We start from the raw sequence: 22,836 nt of genomic DNA on the forward strand, positions 1-22,836 counted from the left end.
ACATTGGATTATTTTTAGAGTTTATTAATACAAGACTGTTTTTATTTTTAAATGATCCCTTTGATTATTCTGTATCATGTCTCTTTTTATTTTCCCTCTTAATTTTGTGAAATCTACATTTATGATAATGGAGTAGTTCCCTACTTGATTGGGAGTTGATTAAAAGGAGAACCTTGAGTTGGAATACTCAAGAGTTCAATTGTAATTGGTTCGTTGTTGGTTGGCTTGTTAGTCACTAACTCTAATCCTTCCCAAGGGAGAGGATTGGGACTTGTGAATAGAAGTTGACCTTTTACTTGACTTTCCCTTATTCGTTGAGGGTTGTCTCTTCCTTGCCTTTGTTGCTCCTCTCTCATGATTCTTTGATCTTCTCTAATTTCATGGAGGAGAATGGAATGTTCTTGGTGCTCCACCCTTAGTTGTCCCATGTTGGAACTCAACTCTCCTAGGGAGGTATTGATTTGCTCCCAATAGTTTTGTGGAGGAAAGTGCATCCCTTGAGGCATCTCAGGGATTTCATGATGAGTGGGATCTCTTGTTTGCTCCATCCTTTTCTTAGTGATGGGCTTGTCTTCATCAATGAGGGTGTCTCCCTCTATGTCAATTCCGACTGAATAACAGAGGTGACAAATGAGATGAGGGAAGGCTAACCTTGCCAAGGTAGAGGACTTGTCCGCCACCTTATAAAGTTCTTGTGATATAACCTCATGAACTTCTACTTCCTCTCCAATCATGATGCTATGAATCATGATAGCCCGGTCTATAGTAACTTCGGACCGGTTGCTAGTGGGAATGATTGAGCATTGGATAAACTCCAACCATCCTCTAGCCACGGGCTTGAGGTCATGCCTTCTTAGTTGAACCGGCTTCCCTCTTGAATCTCTCTTCCATTGAGCGCCCTCTTCACAAATGTCTATGAGGACTTGGTCCAACCTTTGATCAAAGTTGACCCTTCTAGTGTAAGGGTGTTCATCTCCTTGCATCATGGGCAAGTTGAATGCCAACCTTACATTTTTCGGACTAAAATCTAAGCTTTTCCCCCCGAACCATTGTGAGCCAATTCTTTGGGTCCGGGTTCACACTTTGATCATGGTTCTTGGTGATCCATGCATTGGCATAGAACTCTTGAACCATTAAGATTCCGACTTATTGAATGGGGTTGGTAAGAACTTCCCAACCTCTTCTTCGGATCTCATGTCGGATCTCCGGATATTCACTCTTTTTGAGTGTGAAAGGGACCTCAGGGATCACCTTCTTCATGGCCACAACTTCATAGAAGTGGTCTTGATGCACCCTTGAGATGAATCTCTCCATCTCTCATGACTCGGAGGTGGAAGCTTTTGCCTTCCCTTTCCTCTTTCTAGAGGTTTCTCCGGCCTTAGATGCCATAAATGGTTATGGAAAAATAAAAAGCAATGCTTTTACCACACCAAACATAGAAGGTTTTCTCATCATCGAGCAAAAGAAGAAAGAAGAGAGTAGAAGAAGAAGAAATAGAGGAGATGGAGGAGGCTTTGTGGTTCGGCCAAGGGGGAGAAGTAGTGTTTAGGTTGTGTGAAAATGAAGGAGTAAAGATGGGTTTATATAGGAGTGGAGAGGGGGTGTATGGTTCGGCCATAATGGGTGGGTTTGGGAGGGAAAGTGGTTTGAATTTGAATGGTGAGGTAGGTGGGGTTTTATGAAGGATGGATGTGAGTGGTGAAGAGAATAGTGGGATTTGATAGGTGAGGGGTTTTGGGGAAGATGTGTTGAGGTGATTGGTGAATGGGTGAAGAAGAGAGAGAGTGGTGGGATAGGTGGGGATCCTGTGGGGTCCACAGATCCTGAGGTGTCAAGGAAAATTCATCCCTGCACCAAGTGGCGAGCAAAAATGCTCATTCTGCCAATTCTGGCGTTAAACGCCGGGCTGGTGCCCATTTCTGGCATTTAACGCCAGCTTCTTACCTTTCTTGGCGTTTAACGCCAGTCTGGTGCCCCTTTCTGGTGTTAAGCGCCCAGAATGGTGCCAGACTGGGCGTTAAACGCCCATTTGCTGCCCTTACTGGCGTTTAAACGCCATCAAGTTTTCCTCCAGGGTGTGCTATTTTTCTTTCTATTTTTCATTCTATTTTTGCTTTTTCAATTGGTTTTGTGACTTCCGATGATCATCAACCTATAGAAAATATAAAATAACAAAGGAAAATAGATAAATATAACATTGGGTTGCCTCCCAACCAGCGCTTCTTTAATGTCAGTAGCTTGATAGTGGGCTCTCATGGAGCCTCACAGATACTCAGATTAACATTGAAACCTCCCAACACCAAACTTAGAGTTTGAATGTGGAGGTTCAACACCAAACTTAGAAGTTGGTTGTGGCCTCTCAACACCAAACTTAGAGTTTGACTATGGGGGCTCTGTTTGACTCTGTTTTGAGAGAAGCTCTTCATGCTTCCTCTCCATGGTTACAGAGGGATATCCTTGAGCCTTAAACACAAGTGATTCTCCATTCACTTGAATGATTAATTCTCATCTGTCAACATCAATCACAACCTTTGCTGTGGCTATGAAGGGTCTGCCAAGGATGATGGATTCATCCATGCACTTCCCAGTCTCTAGGACTATGAAATCAGCAGGGATGTAATGGTCTTCAATCTTTACCAGAACATCCTCTACAAGTCCATAAGCTTGTTTTCTTGAATTGTCTGCCATCTCTAGTGAGATTCTTGCAGCTTGTACCTCAAAGATCCCTAACTTTTCCATTACAGAGAGAGGCATGAGGTTTATGCTTGACCCTAGGTCACACAGAGCCTTTTTGAAGGTCATGGTGCCTACTATACAAGGTATTGAGAATTTCCTAGGGTCCTGTCTCTTTTGAGGTAATCTCTGCCTAGACAAGTCATCCAGTTCTTTGGTGAGCAAATGAGGTTCATCCTCCCAAGTCTCATTACCAAATAACTTGTCATTTAGCTTCATGATTGCTCCAAGGTACTTAGCAACTTGCTCTTCAGTGACATTTTCATCCTCTTCAGAGGAAGAATACTCATCAGAGCTCATGAATGGTAGAAGTAAATCCAATGGAATATCTATGGTCTCTGTATGAGCCTCAGATTCCTATAGTTCCTCATTAGGGAACTCATTGGAGGCCAGTGGACGTCCATTGAGGTCTTCCTCAGTGGCATTCACTGCCTCTTTCTCCTCTCTAAATTTGGCCATGTTGATGGCCTTGCACTCTCCTTTTGGATTCTCTTCTATATTGCTTGGAAGAGTACTAGGAGGGAGTTCAGTAACTTTCTTACTGAGCTGACCCACTTGTGCCTCCAAGTTTCTAATGGAGGATCTTGTTTCAGTCATGAAACTTTGAGTGGTTTTGATTAGATCAGAGACCATGGTTGCTAAGTCAGAGTGGCTCTACTTAGAATTCTCTGTCTGTTGCTGAGAAGATGATGGAAAAGGCTTGCCATTGCTAAACCTGTTTCTTCCACCATTGTTGTTGTTGAAACCTTGTTGAGGTCTCTGTTGATCCTTCCATGAGAGATTTGGATGATTTCTCCATGAAGGATTATAGGTGTTTTCATAGGGTTCTCCCATGTAATTCACCTCTTCCATTGAAGGATTCTCAGGATCATAAGCTTCTTCTTCAGATGAAGCATCCTTAGTACTGCCTGGTGCAGCTTGCATTCTAGACAAAATTTGAGAAATCATATTGACTTGCTGAGTCAATATTTTGTTCTGAGCCAAATGGCATTCAGAGTATCAATCTCAAGAACTCCTTTCTTCTGGTTCGTTCCATTGTTCACAGGATTCCTTTCAGAAGTGTACATGAATTGGTTATTTGCAACCATTTCAATGAGTTCTTGAGCTTCTGCAGGCGTCTTCTTCAGATGAAGAGATCCTCCAGCAGAGCTGTCCAATGACATCTTGGACAGTTCAGACAGACCATCATAGAAGATACCTATGATGCTCCATTCAGAAAGCATGTCAGAAGGACACTTTCTGATCAATTGTTTGTATCTTTCCCAAGCTTCATAGAGGGATTCGCCTTCCTTCTGTCTGAAGATTTGGACTTCCACTCTAAGCTTACTCAATTTTTGAGGTGGAAAGAACTTTGCCAAGAAGGCATTGACTAGCTTTTCCCAAGAGTTCAGGCTTTCTTTAGGTTGTGAGTCCAACCATATCCTAGCTCTGTCTCTTACAGCAAAAGGGAATAGCATAAGTCTGTAGACCTCAGGGTCAACCCCATTAGTCTTGACAGTGTCACAGATTTGCAAGAATTTAGCTAAAACCTGATGAGGATCTTCCAATGGAAGTCCATGGAACTTGCAATTCTGTTGCATTAGAGAAACTAATTGAGGCTTAAGCTCAAAGTTGTTTGCTCCAATGGCAAGGATAGAGATGCTTCTCCTATAGAAGTCGGGAGTAGGTGCAGTAAAGTCACCCAGCACCTTCCTTGCATTGTTGGCATTGTTGCTGTTTTCGGCTGCCATGTCTTCTTCTTTGAAGAATTCTGTTAGGTCCTCTACAGAGAGTTGTGCTTTAGCTTCTCTTAGCTTTCGCTTCAAGGTCCTTTCAGGTTCAGGGTCAGCCTCAACAAGAATGCTTTTGTCTTTGCTCCTGCTCATATGAAAGAGAAGAGAACAAGAAAATATGGAATCCTCTATATCACAGTATAAAGATTCCTTGAGATGTCAGAGGAAAAGAAAAATAGAAGGAAGAGGTAGAAGAATTCAAACTTAGAAAGATAGAGTTCGAATTGTGCATTGAGTAGGAGTGTTAGTCCATAAATAGAAGGATGTGAGAAGAGGGGAAGAAATTTTTGAAAATTAAAGTGGATTAATTAAAAGAAATTTTGAAAAAAAAAGTAATTGATTTTTGAAAACTAAGATTGAGAAAGAAATAGAGTGATTTTTGAAAAAGATTTTGAAATTAGAAATCAAAAGGATATGTTTTGAAAACTATTTTGAAAAAGATGTGATTAAAAAGATATGATTGAAAAGTTATGGTTTTAAAAAGATTTGATTGAAAAGATATGATTGAAAAACAATTTAAAAAGATTTGATTTTTTAAAATTAATGACTTGGCTAACAAGAAAATATATGATTCAAATATTAAACCTTTCTCAACAGAAAAGGCAACATACTTGAAATGTTGAATCAAATCATTAATTGTTAGCAAGTATTTTTGAAAATGGAAAGAAATTGATGTTGAAAATATATGATTGAAAAGATATGATTTGAAAAAGATTTGATTTTGAAAAATTTTGAAAACTTAAAAAAAAATTGAATTAAAAACAAAATCTTCCCTCTTGTGCCATACTGGCGTTAAACGCCCAGAATGGTATCCATTCTGGCGTTTAACGCCCAGAATGATGATCAGTGTCACGGATCATCACATTCATCAAGTTGAGGAACAAGTGATTTCTTAGAACAAGAATAAGCCGAATTGAATAGAAGAACAATAGTAATTGCATTAATACTCGAGGTACAGCAGAGGGCCACTCCTTAATCTATGGTGTGTAGAAACTCCACCGTTGAAAATACATAAGTGATAATGGTGATCATTGGCTTCGGCCCCAGAGAGGGAACCAGAAGAACCAAGATGATAATACAATAGTAAAAGGTCCTATTTATAGAGAACTAGTAGTCTAGAGTTTATAGAAATGAGTAAATGACATAAAAATCCACTTCCGGGCCCACTTAGTGTATGCTTGGGCTGAGCATTGAAGCATTTTCGTGTAGAGACTCTTCTTGGAGTTAAACGCCAGCTTTTGTGCCAGTTTGGGCGTTTAACTCCCATTCTTGTGCCAGTTCCGGCGTTTTACGCCAGAATTCTTGAGCTGACTTGAAACGCCTGTTTGGGCCATCAAATCTCGAGCAAAATATGAACTATTATACATTGCTAGAAAGCCCAGAATGTCTACTTTCCAACGCAATTGAGAGCTCGCCAATTGGGCTTCTGTAGCTCCGGAAAATCCACTTCGAGTGCAGGGAGGTCAGAATCCAACAGCATCTGCAGTCCTTTTCAGCCTCTGAATCAGATTTTTGCTCAGGTCCCTCAATTTCAGCCAAAAAATACCTGAAATCACAGAAAAATACACAAACTCATAGTAAAGTCCAGAAAAGTGAATTTTAACTAAAAACTAATAAAAATATAATAAAAACTAACTAAAACATACTAAAAACATACTAAAAACAATGCCAACAAGCGTATAAATTATCCGCTCATCAATAAGCTGGATTAAAGAGGACTTGTATGATGACAATTGTGAATGATAATCTCAAATATAGGTGGATTACAAGTATTGTGATTTAAAAGAGGAATGAAAGTAATAGATCCAAATATATATGAGAGCTAAATTTAAAATATCAATTGTCAAACCAATCCTAATAATATCCACAAGCTCAGTTATAATAAAGTAGAATCCAAATAAAGTTCCAATACCAACATAAAAATGCATGAAAATAAAAAAGAAAGCAAGAAAAAAGAAGAATGAAGGAAGAAGGAAGAAGGAGGAAGGGGGGAGAAAGAAATAAGAATGGAAAAGAAAAAGTAGGATTTGGGAAAGAAAAAGATAAGATATTTTGGCAGATTAAGATAAGTTGTGCGGCGCATTCGACGCGGATGCGTGGGTCACGTGTTCGCGTGGATAGCGCTTACATGAGGTGACGCGGACGCATCGGTCACACGGACACGTGACATGATTCATGCTAGTGGTGCGAGGGCAGCCTTGTGCTCACGCAACATTCTGGTGAAAAACTTATTTTGCCAAAACTTTGGGTGACGCGATCGCGTGGTTGATGCGATCGCGTGGATGGCCTAAATTTGAAAAGGGCGCGGATGCGTGGGGTACGCGTTCGCGTGAGTGGGCTTGTGCTTCCAACATGGATCCAGCCTCATTCCAGCCCAACTTACTGCCATACACCCATTTACGTCGATTTTATAGAGCCACGCATTCGCGTGGGTGACGCGGACGCGTAGGAGGAATTTTTCCCACATGACACGGACGCGTCAGCGACACAGTCGCGTGGACCAATTTGTGCCAAAGGCACGCCTCCAGCCACGCTTTCGCGTGACTCTGTATTCAATTTGTTTTCTTCCCAACGCACCTATGACGCAGACGCGTCGGTGACGCTGTCGCGTCGCGTGCAATTTTTTTTTATGCAGTATGTAGAATGAAAAATGCAATGAATGTTATGCAAAAATTCCAGGTTCAATCAAAATTCAAAAATAGACAAAAATTCAAACTAAAGAAGAAACGATCATACCATGGTGGGTTGTCTCCCACCTAACACTTTTAGTTAAAGTCCTTAAGTTGGACATTTGGCGAGCTCTCTGTCATGGTGGCTTGTGCTTGAACTTATCCTGAAACTTCCACCAATGCTTGGACTTCCAATAAGCTCTATCAATACCAAGTAAATTCCTCAAGCTTTGATGGGGTTCTTCACAAGCTTTGAGCTCTCAAAGTTGATCCTCATATATTCCTGGATCTCAAATCTTGTTTCTACACCCGTCTTCAAGTTGATCATCATTGTTCCAGCTGGGTGGCTCAGCTTTAGAATTCTCACTGAAGCGTCCAAACAACTTCCTATACCCATTCAATTGAGCTCTATACCAACCTTTGCGTTTAAACTTAAAGCTTCCAACCATAATGAACCTTGCAGGACAATTCTTACCACTGACCATCTTCCTCTTACTCTTAATGCCACAAAGAGCTCTAAGTTGGCCATCCGTCTCCAGTAGCCCATATTCAAGTGGAATTAGAAAGCTGAGGGATATGAATTTTACCCACTTCAATGTTGTGAAGGATGATGGCAACTTAGGGGGAGGTGTTTCTAATGAACGTGCAAGCTCCACTCCCTTGTGCTCTTCTTCGACATCTTCCACCTCTTTGCAAGCTTCTTCAATTTCAACCTCTTCCTCTTGGTAGTTTTCTTCTGATTTGATTTCTTCTTCATTGTTCACCAAGGGCATAGGTGGTTGTGCTTCTTCTTCTTTAATCTCCATGTCAAGTCCAATGGGAGTGGATTCAAATGTAGATAAGAATTCATTAATGATTGAATCCATCTCTTGATCATCCCCTTCAAAGTCTTCAATCATGAGATGCCTTGGAGGTTGTACACCTTCCTCAACATTAAATTCAAACTCCTTAGAAGGGGGCTCTATAACTTAACTTTCCCATGGAGGTTCAGCATCTCCTAAGTCTTCAACCACTGCCTCCTCTTCCTCTTCAATAATTCCGGCTTCCTCCACTTATTCCAATACCAAATCGTGCTGCTCACTATCCACCGGAGTGTCTAACTTCTCCTTCATGCCACGTTCTTCTTTAGATTCTCCACATGAAGCCATGGGGGTTCCTTGAATGTCTGAACATCGGAAAGGTAATCAATTTATCGTTTGATCCAGGTGTTTAAGTATGAAATCGTATTCATCCTTGATGATTTCCTGTTCAACTATTTCTTCACCTTCAAGTGCAAAATCCTCCTTGTTGTCTTCCTTCACTAGTTCTTCAACCGCGCTGTCAACTTCAAGGGTCTCTACTACCTTCACCTTTAGTGCCTCCTCTAGCTCCTTATGAAGTATGAATTTGTGAAGATGATCTTCTCTCTCTTGTTCCATGTCAATAGTATCGGTGGGATCATGTTGCTCTTGGATTGATGAATGTTGGTGCTCTTCCATGGATGGTGGTGATGGGATGGGTGGATCATTATGTGGTTGAGATGGAAGTGCATTGGAACTTAAGTGTTGAATATTGGGGGTAGAGGGTTGGTCCATGCAGGATATAAGTGCTTGAAGAGTAAAGGTGAAACTAGTGATAGTGGCAAGTGTGCTCTCCATGGAGGTTTGGGGTAGGTAGGAGGGTTCATTTGTTGGGAGAAAAGGTTCATAACATGGAGGTGGTTCCTCTTGATAAGGATATGGAGATGGTGTATATTGAGGTGGTGGTTCTGGGTATGGTTCATATGGTGGTTGGTGTGGTGAATAAGGATTTGGGTCATATGGAGGTGAATGATGGAAAAGGGATTGTGAGTGTGGTGGTTCAAAGCTATGTTGAGGAGGTGGTTCATTGGCATATGATGGGGCTTGTTGGTAACTACAAGGAGGTCCACCATACCTATCATCTTGGTATGCATTATAGAATGGTCTTCGTCCATGATATCTTGGAAGGTGTTGTCGCCTAAAGGGTTGATCAGATCCTCTTGGCTCCGTCCATCTTTGATTGCTTTGGCCTTGATGCATATTCCTGTTATAGCTTTCTCTTCCTGCAACATAGTTGTAACCAGACTCATAGGCAAAGGGGTGAAAGTTCATAGTAGTGAGAGAAAATAAAAACAAAAATTAATAAAAAAGAAAATATTTCTAAAAAGATATGATTTTTGAAAAAAAAGATAAGAGAAGAATTTGAAAAAGATAAGATAAGATTTTGAAAAAGATATGATTTTTTTTTGAAAAAGATTTGAATTTTGAAAAATAAGATAATATAAGATAAAAATTTTAAAATAAAATCTGAAAAATTTTTTTTTTTGAAAAATAATTACAATAACCAATAATAAGGCACACGTTTGCAATTCCCCGACAACGGCGCCATTTTGACGTTAGGATTTTTGCTACTAAAGAATTTTATAAAAATATAGTCGCGTTGTAAGTATAGATTCTAAACCAACAGAAAATCCCTTCGTACAAACATTTGGTTGTCACAAGTAACAAACCCCTTTAAAATTGATAATTGAGTATTTAAACCTCGGGTCGTCTTCTCAAGGAATTGCAGGGAAGTATGTTCTTATTATTGGTTATGAGTTTTGTAACTTGGGTGTTTTGAAAGTAAGGAAGAAGTATGTTAAATGATAAGAAAATTAAAATAGTAATAATATAATAGACTTTTGGCAAGGTATTAGAACTAGAAGTCCTATCCTTATCAATTGTGATGAGAATTGGATTTTAATCCCACTTAGTTAACCTTTACCAAAGCAAAGGAAAGTCAAGTGGAATAATTAGTTTGATCCTCAAGACCTAGTCAATCCCTGTGGGAGACTAGCTTTAGAGCGATCTGCCAATTTCAACCACTGCTTTATTTGATAACTCAAGCGTCACTAATTATTTAACCAGAGCCAAAAGAGAAAATTCTAAATTAAATTGAAGACATCATAAATAGGATAAAGCAAGCATAAATCTGAAATACCTCAATTGCATTAATAAAAGTAGTCAAATCTAACATGAAAAAGTTCATAAGCCAATTGGGCAACATAAATAAAATACAAATAAAAGCATTAGAGTATCTAAAAGTGGAAGAGAAATATAAAGTAAAAGAAATATTGAACCTGTGATGAAGAAGAAATAAATCCTAATCCTAAATTCTAAGAGAGAGGAGAGAGCCTGTCTCTCTCTAAAACTACATCTAAATTGTGAAAAGTGAATTATGAATGATCTAAATTGTTTCCTTCATTCCTCCACTTTACAGCTTTTAATCTGTGTTTTTGGGCTTGAAACTGGGCCGAAAATAGCCCAGGATTCGCTGGAAACGAATTCTACCACGCTAATTTTTGCAGATGTGATGCATCTGCGTGAAACACGCATTCGCGTTGCTTAATTGTACGGCCACTATAGCGAATTATACATCAAATCGAAGCCCCAGACGTTAGCTTTCCAATGCAAGTAGAACCGCATCCTTTTGACCTCTGTAGCTCAAGTTATGACCGTTTGAGTGCGAAGAGGTCAGGCTGGATATCTTAGCAATTTCTTCAACTTCTTGTATTCCTTCCACTTTTGCATGCTTCCTTTCCATCCTCTAAGCCATTCCTGCCCTGTAATCTCCGAAATTACTTAACACACATATCAAGGCATCTAATGGTAATAAGAGAGGATTAAAAGAAAATAAAAGCCAAAGAAGCATGTTTTTTTAATCATAGCACAAAATCAGGAAGGAGAATGTAAAACCATGCAAATCATATGAATAAGTGGGTAAAGAGTTGATAAAAGCCACTCAATTGAGCACAAGATAAACCATAAAATAGTGGTTTATCAAGCCTAAACTCTTGGGATAAGCTGGTCATGACTTTCTTAGCCAAGTTCTTTCCTCCTCAAAAGCTGAGCAAGCTTAGAGTGGATGTTCAAACCTTCAGACAGAAAGAAGGTGAATCCCTCTATGAAGCTTGGGAGAGATACAAGCAACTGACCAAAAAGTGTCCTTCTGACATGCTTTCGGAGTGGACCATCCTGGATATATTCTATGATGGTCTGTCTGAATTGTCTAAGATGTTATTGGACCATTCTGCAGGTGGATCTATTCACTTGAAGAAAATGCCTGCAGAAGCTTAAGAACTCATTGACATGGTTGCAAATAACCAGTTCATGTACACTTCTGAAAGGAATCCTGTAAATAAGAGGAAGGGAGTTTTTGAAATTGATGCTCTAAATGCCATATTGGCTTAGAACAAAATCTTGACTCAACAAGTCAATTTGATTTCTCAGAGTTTGAATAGATTGCAAAATGCATCCAACAATACTAAAGAAGCATCTTCTGAAGAATAAGCTTATGATACTGAGAACCCTGCAATGGCAGAGGTGAATTACATGGGTGAAGCCTATGGAAACACCTATAATCCCTCATGGAGAAATCGTCCAAATTTCTCATGGAAGGATCAACAAAAGCCTCAACAAGCCTTTAATAATGGTGGAAGAAACAGGTTTAGCAATAGCAAGCCTTTTCCATCATCATCTCAGCAACAGACAGGGAATTCTGAGCAAAATCCATCTAGCTTAGCAAATATAGTCTTTGATCTATCTAAGACCACTCTAAGTTTCATGAGTGAAACAAGGTCCTCCATTAGAAATTTGGAGACATAAGTGGGCCAGCTGAGTAAAAGAGTCACTGAAACTCCTCCTAGTACTCTCCTAAGCAATATAGAAGAGAATCCAAAAAGAGAGTGCAACGCCATAACCTTGCTTGGTGTGGCTGAACCTAGAGAGGAGGAGGAGGACGTGAATCCCAGTGAGGAAGACCTCATGGGACGTCCTCTGGACAAAAAGGAGTTCCCAGTTGAGGAACCTAAGGAATCTGAGGCTCATCTAGAGACCATAGAGATTCCATTGAACCTACTTCTGCCATTCATGAGCTCTGATGAATATTCTTCCTCTAAAGAGGATGAGGATATTACTGAAGAGCAAGTTGCTAAGTACCTTGGAGCAATCATAAAACTGAATGCCAAGTTATTTGGTAATGAGACTTGGGTGGGTGAGCCCCCTTGCTCACCAATGAACTGAATAACTTGAGTAGGCAGACATTACCTCAAAAGAAAGAGGATCCCGGAAGGTTCTTAATACCTTGTACCATAGGCACCATGACCTTTGAGAAGGCTCTGTGTGACTTGGGGTCAGGCATAAACTTAATGCCACTCTTTGTAATGGAGAAACTGGGAATCTTTGAGGTACAGGCTGCCAAATTCTCATTAGAGATGGCAGACAAATCCATTAAAAAGGCTTATGGAGAGGTAGAGGACGTGCTAGTAAAGGTCAAAGGCCTTTACATCCCTGCTGATTTTATAATCCTAGACACTGGGAAGGATGAGGATGAATCCATCATCCTTGGAAGACCCTTCCTAGCCACAGCAAAAGCTGTGATTGATGTGGACAGAGGAGAGTTGATTCTTCAACTGAATGAGGACAACCTTCTGTTTAAAACTCAAGGATCTCCCTCTGTAACCATGGAGAGGAAGCAAGAAAAGCTTCTCTCAATGCAGAGTCAAAACAAAGCCCCCACAGTCAAACTCTAAGTTTGGTGTTGGGAGGCCACAACCAAACTCTAAGTTAGGTGTTGAACCCCCACATTCAAACTCTAAGTTTGGTGATTAGAGGTCCCAACAATGCTCTGAACATCTGTGAGGCTCCATGAGAGCTCACTGTCAAGCTATTGACATTAAAGAAGCGCTCAATTTTATTTATCTATGTTATTTTTCTTTTTTTTAGGTTGATGATCATGTGGAGTCACAAAAACAACTGCAAAAATCAAAGAAAAATAAAAAACAGCATTAAAAACAGCACACCCTGGAGGAGCAACTTACCTCACCTGTCTATCTCTCCCTCCATCTCCTCCATTTTCTTTTTCTTCCCTTTCTTTCTTTTTTCTTTAGCTCGAGGATGAGCAAACCTTTTAAGTTTAGTGTGGTAAAAGCATTGCTTTTTATTTTTCCATAACCATTTATGGCACCTAAGGCCGGAGAAACCTCTAGAAAGAGGAAAGGGAAGGTAAAAGCTTCCACCTCCGAGTCAGGGGAGATGGAAAGATTCATCTCAAAGGTCCATCAAGACCACTTCTATGAAGTTGTGGCCAAGAAAAAGGTGATCCATATGCAATTCAGTTGGAATTGTGATAGAGAAAGACATCCTCATTGAAGAGGACAAGCCCATCACTAAGAAAAGAGCATGAGGAATTCCCTCATCAAGAAATCCCTGAGATGCCTCAAGAGATATATTTTCCTCCACACAACTATTGGGAGCAACTAAGGATAGGAGCACCAAAATTACTAGGGATGGAGCAACAAAAGCAAGGAAGAGACATAGAGGAGCTTAGGCGTTCCATTGGTTCTTCAAGAGGAAGACGCCACCCTCACTAAGGTGGACTCATTCCTTAATCTCCTTGTCTATCTATTTTTCTGTTTTTGATTTTTATGCTTATTGTGTCATCTATGTTTGTGTCTTCATTACATGATCATTAGTGTCTAGTGTCTATGTCTTAAAGCTATGAATAATTCCATGAATCCTTCACCTCTCTTAAATGAAAAATGCTTTAATTACAAAAGAGCAAGAAATACTTGGATTTCAAATTTTATCTTGAAATTAGTATAATTATTTTGATGTGGTGGCAATACTTTTTGTTTTTTGAATGAATGCTTGAACATTGCATTGTTTTATAGTAAAGTTTATGAATGTTAAAATTGTTGGCTCTTGAAAGAACGATGAACAAAGAGAAATGTTATTGATGATCTGAAAAATCATGAAATTGATTCTTGAAGCAAGAAAAAGCAGTGAAAAAAAAAAGAAAAAAAATTTATGGCGAAAAAAAGAGAAAGAAAAAATGAAAAATCAAGTAGAAAAAGCCAATAGCCCTTTAAATCAAAAGGCAAGGGTAAAAGGGATCCAAGGCTTTAAGCATTAATGGATAGGAGGGCCCAAAGAAATAAAATCCAGGCCTAAGCGGCTAAATCAAGCTGTCCCTAACCATGTGCTTCTGGCATGAAGGTCCAAGTGAAAAGCTTGAGACTGAGTGGTTAAAGTCGTGATCCAATGTAAAAAGAGTATGCTTAAGAACTCTGGACACCTCTAACTGGGGACTTTAGCAAAGCTGAGTCACAATCTGAAAAAGGTTCACCCAGTTATGTGTCTGTGGCATTTATGTATCCGGTGGTAATACTGGAAAATAAAGTGCTTAGGGCCACGGCCAAGACTCATAAAGTAGCAGTGTTCAAGAATCAACATACTTAACTAGGAGAATCAATAACACTATCTGAAATTCTAAGGTCCTATAGATGCTAATCATTCTGAATTTCAAAGGATAAAGTGTGATGCCAAAACTGTTCAGAAGCAAAAAGCTACTAGCCCTACTCATCTAATTAGGACTATGTTTCATTGATATTGTGAGATTTATTGTATATTCTCTTCTTTTTATCCTATTTTATTTTCAGTTGCTTGGGGACAAGTAACAATTTAAGTTTGGTGTTGTGATGAGCGGATAATTTATACGCTTTTTGGCATTGTTTTTAGATAGTTTTTAGTATGTTTTAATTAGTTTTCAGTATATTTTTATTAGTTTTTAGTATATTTTTATTAGTTTTTAAGAAAAATTCACTTTTCTGGACTTTACTATGAGTTTGTGTGTTTTTCTATGATTTCAGGTATTTTCTGGCTGAAATTGAGGGACCTGAGCAAAAATCTGATTCAGAGGCTGACAAAAGACTACTGATGCTGTTGGATTCTGACCTCCCTGCACTCGGAATAGAATTTTTGGAGCTACATAAGTTCAAATGGCGTGCTCTCAATTGCGTTGGAAAGTAGACATCCAGGGCTTTCCAACAATATATAATAGTCTTTACTTTGCTCGAGTTAAGAGAATAAAAACTGGTGTTTAACGCCAGCTTTCTACCCTATTCTGGCATTAAACGCCAGAAACAAGTTGCAAAGCAAAGTTAAGTGCCAGAAACAAGTTACAAACTGAACTCCAAGAAAGACCTCTACACGTGAAAGCTTTAATGCTCAACCCAAGCACATACCAAGTGGGTCCGGAAGTGGATTTCTGCATCATTTACTTAATTCTGTAACCCTAGTAACTAGTTTAGTATAAATAGAACTTCTTACTATTGTACTAGGGGTCTTTTTCCCTATTTTTGAATTCATATTCCATTTAGGGAGGCTGGCCATTCGGCCATGCCTGGACCTTGTTCTTATGTATTTTCAACGGTGGAGTTTCTACACACCATAGATTAAGGGTGTGGAGCTCTACTGTTTCTCGAGTATTAATGCAAAGTACTATTGTTTTCTATTCAATTCATGCTTATTCTTATTCTAAGGTATTCACTCACACTTCAACCTGATGAATGTGATTATCTATGACACTCATCACCATTCTCACTTATGAATGCGTGCCTGACAAACACTTTCATTCTACCTGCGAAAGCTAGAGTGTGTATCTATTGGATTCCTGGTTCACGATGCATGGTTGCCTCTCCTGACAATAGAGCCTTCCATTCTATGAGATCAGAGTCTTTGTGGTATAAGCTAGAATCAATTGGCATCATTCTTGAGATCCAGAAAGTTTAAACCTTGTTTGTGGTATTTCGAGTAGGATCTGGGATGGGATGACTGTAACGAGCTTCAAACTCGCGACTGTAGGGCGTGGTGACAGACGCAAAAGGATAGTAAATCCTATTCCTACATGATCGAGAACCAATAGCTGATTAGCCATGCGAGAAACTGTAGAGGACCATTTTCACTGAGAGGACAGGAAGTAGCCATTGACAATGGTGACACCCAACATACAGCTTACCATAGAAAGGAGTATGAAGGATTGGATGAAAGCAGTAGGAAAGCAGAGATTCAGAAGGAACACTGCATCTCCATACACTTATCTGAAATTCCCACCAATGATTTACATAAGTATCTCTATCTTTATTTTATGTCTCTTTATCTTTTAATTATCAAAACTCTATAACCATTTGAATCCGCCTGACTGAGATTTACAAGGTGACCATAGCTTGCTTCAAGCCGACAATCTCCATGGGATCGACCCTTACTCACGTAAGGTTTATTACTTGGACGACCCAGTACACTTGCTGGTTAGTTGTGCGAAGTTGTAAAAAAGAGTTGAGATTACAATTGTGCGTACCAAGTTGTTGGTGCCATTGAGATTACAATTTCGTGCACCACCATACAGAAACCGTAGAGGACCAATTTCACTGAGAGGACGGGAGGTAGCCATTGACAACGGTGATCCCTAACATACAGCTTGCCATAGAAAGGAGTATGAATGATTGAATGAGGACAGTAGGAAAGCAGAGATTTAGAAGGAAATGAAAGCAGCAGGAAGCCAAGAAATGAACAAATGGCTACTCAAAATCCCTCTGAGGACAATCAGAGCCCAGAGAGGAATAAGGCTGGCGCTGAACGTCCAGACCATGCTCATTTCTGGCGTTCAATGCCAGAAACAAGCATGAATCCGGCGTTGAACGCCCAAGGGAAGCATAGTTCTGGCGTTCAGATGCCAGTAACAGATAAGGAGTTGGCACCTAACGCCACTCCAGCTTCTACCCCTGGCATTCAAATGCCAGTGGGAGATCAGTCACATACAAGTGCTGATAACAACCCTTCTAAAAAGGCTTCCCAACCCACTTCTACAGGTAATAAACCTGCAGCAACTAAGGTTGAGGAATACAAAGCCAAAATGCCTTATCCTCAAAAACTCCGCCAAGCGGAACAGGATAAGCAATTTGCCCGCTTTGCAGACTATCTCAGGACTCTTGAAATAAAGATTCTGTTTGCAGAAGCACTTGAGCAAATACCCTCTTATGCTAAGTTCATGAAAGAGATCTTAAGTCATAAGAAGGATTGGAGTGAGACTGAAAAAGTTTACCTCACTGAAGAATGCAGTGCAGTCATTCTGAAAAGCTTACCTGAGAAGCTTAAAGATCCAGGGATCTTCATGATACCATGCACATTAGAGGGTAATTGCACCAAGCAAGCTCTATGTGACCTTGGGGCAAGTATCAACCTAATACCTGCATCTATTATCACAAAGCTCGGATTGACTGAAGAAGTCAAACCAACCCGAATATGTCTTCAACTTGCTGATGGCTCCATTAAATACCCATCAGGCGTGATTGAAGACATGATTGTCAAGGTTGGACCATTTGCCTTTCCTACTGACTTTGTGGTGCTGGAAATGGAGGAGCACAAGAGTGCAACTCTCATTCTAGGAAGACCTTTCCTAGCAACTGGCCGAACCCCCATTGACGCCCAAAAAGGGGAAGTAACCTTGAGAGTCAATGAGGAGGAGTTCAAGTTGAATGTTGTCAAAGCCATGCAACATCCAGACACCCCAAATGACTGCATGAGTGTTGATATCATTGACTCTCTGGTGAGAGAGGTCAATATGGTTGAGAGTCTCGAATCAGAGTTAGAGGACATCTTTAAAGATGTTAAGCCTGATTTGGAGGAATCAGAGAGAATAATAGAACCTCTGAAAATCCCTCAGGAAGAGGAGAAACCTCCCAAACTCGAATTCAAACCATTACCACCATCTTTGAAAAATGCATTTCTGGGAGAAGGTGATACCTTTCCTGTAATCATAAGCTCTACCCTAGAGCCACAGGAAGAGGAAGCACTAATTCAAGTGCTAAGGACACACAAGACAGCTCTTGGGTGGTCCATCAGTGATCTTAAGGGCATTAGCCCAGCCAGATGCATGCACAAGATCCTATTGGAGGGTGACGCCAAGCCAGTGGTTCAACCACAAAGGCGGCTGAATCCAGCCATGAAGGAAGTGGTGCAGAAGGAGGTCACTAAATTACTAGAGGCTGGGATTATTTATCCTATTTTTGATAGCCCATGGGTGAGCCCTGTCCAAGTTGTCCCTAAGAAAGGTGGCATGACAGTGGTTCACAATGAAAAAAATGAACTGGTTCCTACAAGAACAGTTACAGGGTGGCGTATGTGTATTGATTATAGAAGGCTCAATACAGCCACCAGAAAGGATCATTTTCCTTTACCATTCATAGACCAGATGCTAGAAAGACTAGCAAGTCATGAATACTACTGCTTCCTGGATGGATATTCAGGTTATAATCAAATTGCAGTAGATCCCCAGGATCAAGAGAAAACGGCATTCACATGTCCATCTGGAGTATTTGCATACAGAAGGATGCCATTTGGCTTGTGCAATGCACCTGCAACCTTTCAAAGATGCATGCTTTCTATCTTTTTTGATATGGTAGAGAAGTTTCTACAAGTCTTCATGGATGACTTTTCAGTTTTTGGAGACTCATTTAGCTCCTGCCTTAACCATTTAGAACTTGTTCTGAAAAGATGCCAAGAGACTAACCTGGTTTTAAACTGGGAAAAATGTCACTTTATGGTGACTGAAGGAATTGTCCCTGGGCACAAAATTTCGAACAAGGGAATAGAGGTGGATCAAGCTAAGGTAGAGGTAATTGAAAAATTACCACCACCAGCCAATGTTAAGGCAATTAGAAGCTTTCTGGGGCATGCAGGATTCTATAGAAGGTTTATAAAGGATTTTTCAAAAATCGCCAAAACTCTGAGCAACCTGCTAGCTGCTGACATGCCATTCGTCTTTGATAAGGGGTGTCTACAGGCATTTGAGACTCTGAAAGCTAAATTGGTCACAGCACCAATCATCTCTGCACCAGACTGGACATTACCATTTGAATTGATGTGTGATGCCAGTGACCATGCCATTGGTGCAGTATTGGGACAGAGGCATGACAAGCTTCTGCACGTCATTTACTATGCCAGTCGTGTTTTAAATGACGCACAGAAGAATTACACAACCACAGAAAAAGAGCTGCTTGCAGTGGTTTATGCCATTGACAAGTTTAGATCCTATTTGGTAGGATCAAAAGTGATTGTGTACACTGATCGTGCTGCTCTTAAATATCTACTCACAAAGCAGGATTCAAAACCTAGATTCATCAGATGGGTGTTGCTTCTGCAAGAGTTTGATATAGAAATAAGAGACAGAAAAGGGATAGAAAACCAGGTAGCAGATCACTTGTCCCAAATAGAACCAGTAGAAGGGGCGTCCCTCCCTCTTACTGAGATCTCTGAAACCTTTCCGGATGAGCAACTCTTTGCCATCCAGGAAGTGCCATGGTTTGCAGATATTGCAAATTACAAGGCAGTGAGGTTCATACCCAAAGAGTACAGTAGGCAGCAATCAAAGAAATTGATCACAGATGCAAAGTACTATCTTTGGGATGAACCATATCTCTTCAAGAGATGTGCAGACGGAGTAATCCGTAGATGTGTGCCTAAGGAAGAAGCACAGAAGATCCTATGGCACTGCCATGGATCACAGTATGGAGGACATTTTGGAAGTGAGCGAACAGCCACAAGAGTCCTTCAATGTGGCTTCTACTGGCCTACTCTCTATAAAGATTCCCGAGTGTTTGTGCTTAATTGTGACAGTTGCCAAAGATCTGGCAATCTGCCTCACAGTTATGCCATGCCTCAACAAGGGATCTTGGAGATTGAGTTGTTTGATGTATGGGGTATTGACTTCATGGGACCTTTCCCACCATCATACTCAAACACTTATATTCTGGTGGCAGTGGATTATGTGTCCAAATGGGTGGAGGCTATTGCAACACCCACTAATGACACTAAAACAGTGTTAAAATTTCTCCAAAAACACATCTTCAGCAGATTTGGTACCCCTAGAGTATTAATCAGTGATGGGGGCACTCATTTCTGCAATAAACAGCTTTACTCTTCTTTGGTTCGTTTTGGAGTTAGCCACAGGGTAGCTACTCCATATCACCCACAGACTAATGGGCAAGCTGAAGTCTCAAATAGAGAACTCAAAAGAATCCTGGAACGGATTGTAATTAACCGTAGCATGGATTGGGCAAGAAGCTTGGATGATGCTCTGTGGGCATACAGAATAGCATTCAAGACCCCCTATAGGGACCTCTCCATACCAGCTTGTGTATGGAAAGGTATGTCACTTGCCAGTGGAACTGGAACACAAGGCCTACTGGACAACCAGATTCCTAAACCTTGATACCAAGTTAGCTGGAGAAAAACGATTGCTCCAGTTAAATGAGCTAGAGGAATTTAGACTCAATGCTTTCGAGAATGCAAAAATTTACAAAGAGAAAGTGAAAAGATGGCATGATAAGAAATTGTCATCCAGAGTCTTTGAGCCAGGACAGAAAGTTCTGCTATTTAATTCTAGGCTCAAATTATTCCCCGGGAAATTAAAATTCCGGTGGAGAGGTCCATATGTGATTACAAGTGTATCACCATATGGATACGTAGAGCTTCAGGATAATGAATCTAACAAAAAGTTCATTGTTAATGGACAGAGAGTTAAACATTATCTTGAAAGCAATTTTGAGCAAGAATGCTCAAAACTGAGACTTGATTAAAAGCTCAGTAATAGTCCAGCTAACGACATTAAAGAAGCGCTTGCTGGGAGGCAACCCAGCCACTCACAAAATTTAATTTTATTTGTTTTTTACTAATTAATTAATTTTTACAGATATATGTCAGAGTATCTTCAAAAGGTAAAATAGCAATTGATTGAATTCACAGAGTTACAGGGAAATTTGGAAGCTCACTGGCATGAAAAGGCCAGTAAGAAACGTTTTGGGCATTGAACGCCCAAAAGAAGCACCCACTGGGCATTCAACGCCAGTAGAGGTAGCCATCTGGGCGTTAAACGCCAGAAAGGAGCATCTTCTGGGCGTTGAACGCCAGAAAGAAGCAACAGCTGTGCGTTGAACACCCAGGAGAAACAACAATTGGGCGTTAAACGCCCAAAACATGCAGCAGTTGAGCGTTTAACGCCAAGATGGTGGGGAGGAGGTAAAATTTGTTTTTCTTCAAAAATTTTCTAATTTTTATGTTTCAATTCATGATTTCTTGCATAAACATATTTCCAAATATCATCCTTCAATTCCAAAAATTTTCATCCTAATTTCTAAAATCCCTAATTTTTGAAATCCCTTTTTCAAAGATTTTACATGCATCTTCATCTATAAAGACAGATGATTTCCAATCCAATCCAACTCTTTTTTTAAGTTTTTCAAAATTTAATTATCTTTTAAAATCTTTTTCAAATTAAAAATTCAGATTTATTTCAGATCTTTTTAAATTATATCATTTTCTTATCATATTTATCTTTTATAAATCATATCTCTTATCTTATATCTTTTTCTTATTTTCGAATACCCACCCCCCTCCCTTTATATTCACTTTCGGCGCCCCTCTCATCATCCACCATTCCACACTTGCTCTCCTCCTATCCCTCTTCTCTCTCTTCTTTTGCTTGAGGACAAGCAAACCTCTAAGTTTGGTGTGCTTATCCGTGATCACAAAAACATACTCACTTTGATCATGGCCCCTAAAGAAAAACAACCCAACCCAAGAGGCAAGAAAGAGAATATTCCAAAGCCACTTTGGAATCAAGGGAAGGTCTTAACTAAAGAACATTCAGACCATTACTACAAAATAATGAGTCTCTGATCAGTGATCCCGGAAGTCAAGTTCGATCTGAAAGAAGATGAATATCCGGAGATCCAAGAACAAATTCGAAACAGGAACTAGGAAATCCTAGCTAATCCTGAAACGAAAGTGGGAAGGAACATGGTTCAGGAGTTCTATGCTAATCTATGGTAGACAGACAGGCAAAGAATAATTGGAGCTGCCCTCTATGACCATCGGACCTTAGTCAGAGGAAAGATTGTTCATACCCATCCTGACAAAATCAAGGAGATCTTTAAGCTTCCTCAACTGAAAGATAACCCAGACTCCTTTAATAGGAGAATGATGAGGGTAAATAAAGGCATAAACAAGATTCTAGAGGATATATGCATCCCTGAAGCCAGGTGGACCACCAGCACGACTGGCATCCCAAATCAACTCAAAAGAGAAGATCTCAAACCAGTAGCCAGAGGCTGGCTGGATTTCATTGGGCGTTCTATATTGCCCACCAGCAACCATTCTGAAGTTACTATTAAAAGAGCAGTGATGATTCACTGCATCATGTTGGGAAAAGAAGTAGAAGTCCATCAACTGATCTCGTGTGAACTATACAAAATAGCAAACAAGAATTCCAAGGATGCCAGATTGGCCTATCCAAGCTTAATTTATATGCTCTGCAGAGATGCCGGAGTGAAGATGGGAATAACAGAGTATATCTTAGTTGAGAGGCCAATCACTAGAATATCAATGGACAGACAACAGCTGCAGGATGATCCAATCAAGAGGAGAGCACAGGAAGTCCTCCCAGAACTTCCTCAATTCGAATATGGGGAACATCTTGAGGCATCTATTTCTAAATTGCAAGAAGCTATGAACTAAATAAAGGAAGAACAGAACAATCAAAGTAGCATGCTTTGCAAACTGCTTAAGGAACAAGAAGAGCAAGGGCGTGATTTAAGGGAGCTGAAGCGCCAGAAATTAATCCTTGAAGGACCAAGCACCCCACAGATCAGAGGAACATCTACTTCTCAAAATACAGGTTGTTGAGTTCTAATTTTAGCTTTAACTCTGTGATAGTGTTATTATAGAAATTTACCTTAGGAGATATATATAGTAGTAGTAGTAGTAGTAATTAGTATATCTATTCTGGTT

General features: G+C 40.0%; 2 non-coding genes across 2 annotated transcripts; one reads left to right on the forward strand and one right to left on the reverse strand.

The window, feature by feature from the left end:
• The first annotated feature begins 3,950 nt into the window (after positions 1 to 3,950).
• Positions 3,951 to 4,058, forward strand: LOC112804487 (small nucleolar RNA R71). The gene has a single exon (XR_003203101.1). It is a non-coding gene; the product is annotated as a small nucleolar RNA R71 (small nucleolar RNA).
• Positions 4,059 to 11,064: 7,006 nt separating this feature from the next.
• Positions 11,065 to 11,172, reverse strand: LOC112804774 (small nucleolar RNA R71). Its single transcript, XR_003203391.1, has one exon. It is a non-coding gene; the product is annotated as a small nucleolar RNA R71 (small nucleolar RNA).
• Between the last annotated feature and the right edge of the window lie 11,664 nt (positions 11,173 to 22,836).

The sequence above is a fragment of the Arachis hypogaea genome, chromosome 5, assembly GCF_003086295.3.
Source record: "Arachis hypogaea cultivar Tifrunner chromosome 5, arahy.Tifrunner.gnm2.J5K5, whole genome shotgun sequence".
Classification (NCBI taxonomy): domain Eukaryota; kingdom Viridiplantae; phylum Streptophyta; class Magnoliopsida; order Fabales; family Fabaceae; genus Arachis; species Arachis hypogaea.